A 378-nucleotide genomic window follows, 5' to 3' on the forward strand; every position below is an offset into this window, starting at 1 on the left:
CGTGCACCGTGCATCGTGCGTGCACGATGCATGCATCGCCTCCGCGCCGTGCATAGTGCGGAATCGCCGTGAAAAATGCTAACTGGATATGTTCCAGGTGTGGTGCTGATAACAGCAGAGCGCCCCGCCCCGCCCCGCCCCGCCCCGCGATATTACGCGACACGCAGACATAACTCAAGTCATCCGATTTGACGTGTCCCGCCGGGGCGCCGCCGCGACTAACCCGAGCGCGGGAGGCGGGCGGTATAGACACACGTCAGCGCCGCGCGGCACGTGAGTGGACCACATGTTTTATTTTAGATACGACGCAATTTGGTTAGTAGTGGCGCGATAAAAAGAAGAAAAAATATGTACAGTCCTCGTTGCAGTGTGGCAGTG

The sequence above is a fragment of the Frankliniella occidentalis genome, unplaced genomic scaffold (genome assembly GCF_000697945.3).
Source record: "Frankliniella occidentalis isolate FOCC.00 unplaced genomic scaffold, Focc_3.1 Scaffold32, whole genome shotgun sequence".
NCBI lineage: Eukaryota > Metazoa > Arthropoda > Insecta > Thysanoptera > Thripidae > Frankliniella > Frankliniella occidentalis.